This window comes from Pteropus vampyrus, unplaced genomic scaffold (genome assembly GCF_000151845.1).
Source record: "Pteropus vampyrus isolate Shadow unplaced genomic scaffold, Pvam_2.0 Scaffold37, whole genome shotgun sequence".
In the NCBI taxonomy this organism is placed as follows: Eukaryota; Metazoa; Chordata; class Mammalia; order Chiroptera; family Pteropodidae; genus Pteropus; species Pteropus vampyrus.
The window spans coordinates 5,810,921-5,812,776 of NW_011888818.1; positions in this window are offsets into that span (position 1 = coordinate 5,810,921).

The following is a 1,856-nucleotide window of genomic DNA, read 5'->3' on the forward strand; positions in this document are numbered from 1 at the left end:
GAACAGTCATTTCAAAGCCCTTCCTTCAAGCTTGGTCTCTGTGGAAGGATTCAGGCTGTAGAAAATGACCTGTAAGACCCCGAAGATGGCTCTCTCTGGCCACCTATATCCAGTTGCACAACCAGAGGCAGAGGCTGCCCAGATGGCAGCTCTCATCCCTCCATAGCTGTGATTTCTGAAATGAGTTGGGATACAGAGGTTCAACAGCATCTTTGTAATGAAATGAGGTGATCCTAAGCAAAGCATTTAGCCCAATCCAGGATGTAAGTATTCAACAAATGTTAACAGTTCTTAATAGTACATAGTATTTTTAGATACAAAACTAGGTTCACGGGTCAGAGTGCCTCCAAATGTCTGTCTTTTGGCTTAGGGGACAGATGAATAGGCTCTGCATTAGGGACAGTCCACGGAAAGTCTATCCCACCTACTGGCATCTGTGCCATATTTATTTATTCATTCATTCATTTAGTACACATTTATCGAGCACCAATTATATGTGTAGCCCTGTGCCTGGCACACAATCCTTTGATCTTTGGTGTTCGTTCATGGCTGTGTACAGGGTTGGTACTAGCACACATAGTTTTACACCAGGAAAATCCATTTCTCAACACCACCTCTCGCTGATGAAGATATAGAGTTAGGGGGAGCTCTGATGATAACACCTTGCATCCTATGGGTGGAGTGTGGGTTTAGTCAGGTGTATATTTTACAGATAAGGAAACAGGCCTCAGAGGGTAATACTTGCCCAAGTTCAATAGCAACTTAGTGGCCATCTGAGGCTAGGATCTGGTTTTCTGATTAGGAAACAAAGGCTCTTTCCACAGCTGCCTTGTCACAGGTACAACTTGTCACATGTTTTTATCCACACACAGGTGTTCTTTTCCTTTTTGAAGAGCTGCATTTTAGGCTTAAATGAAGTAGCTCTTGAATAAGTCTAGAACAGTGGTTCTCAGCGCTGACTGTATTAGATCATCTGGAAAGCATTTCAAAAATACTGATGTTGGAGCCCCACCCCAAACCAATTAAATAAGCATTTGTGTGGGTGGAACAAGGGCCTCATATTGGTTTTTAAAGCTATCTAGGTGTTTCTAATATACAGTCACTCTAATATACAGTCAGTGGTCCAGAGAGCAGTGCTTCCAAAATGTTAATGCACAATTGAATTATCAGGGGATCTTGTTAAAATGACCATCAGGTCAAGTGGAGTTGGTGAGTCCCCATATCTAACAAGCTCCCAGCTGATTTTAATACTACCCAGGCCATACTTGGCGTAGCAGCTCCAGAAGGTGCTCTGGGATTCTAGTCATCCACTGGTCGCTGGTTACTCCAGCCAGAAGCCCAGAAGTAACCTCTATCTTTTGTTCTCTCCTCATCTGCACCCTACTGGGGTTTTGGTCACTAGGTCTTGTCAATTCCATCCCACAGCCCCCTACAGCTCCTACCGTCTCTTCATGGACTGGTTCAATATTTTCTTCCCTATTCTTACACCATCACTCCCCATCCTGGCTGTGTTCCCTGTTAGATTGCCTCCTGATGTCATTCCTTCTTTCCTCTGTCCATGCTGTTTTTACTCTGCAGGAAGTTCTTCCAGTCCTTGACTTATCTCACCGCTGGACCTCTTCTCTGCCCACACTAACCACAGATGCCAATTGTCTGGAAACGACATGCCCTTCTGGTTTGTTTCTGCCCAGTATCGGGATCTCAATAAATAGTCATTAAATTAACATTAAATTAACAAACAAAACCCCAACTCTGAATAAGTAAGGCCAAACAAAGACCTCAGCTACTCTCCTTCCAATCAAAATGAACATTCCTTCGAGATTATGCATTAGGCTTTAGACTCTCCATTGCGGGAG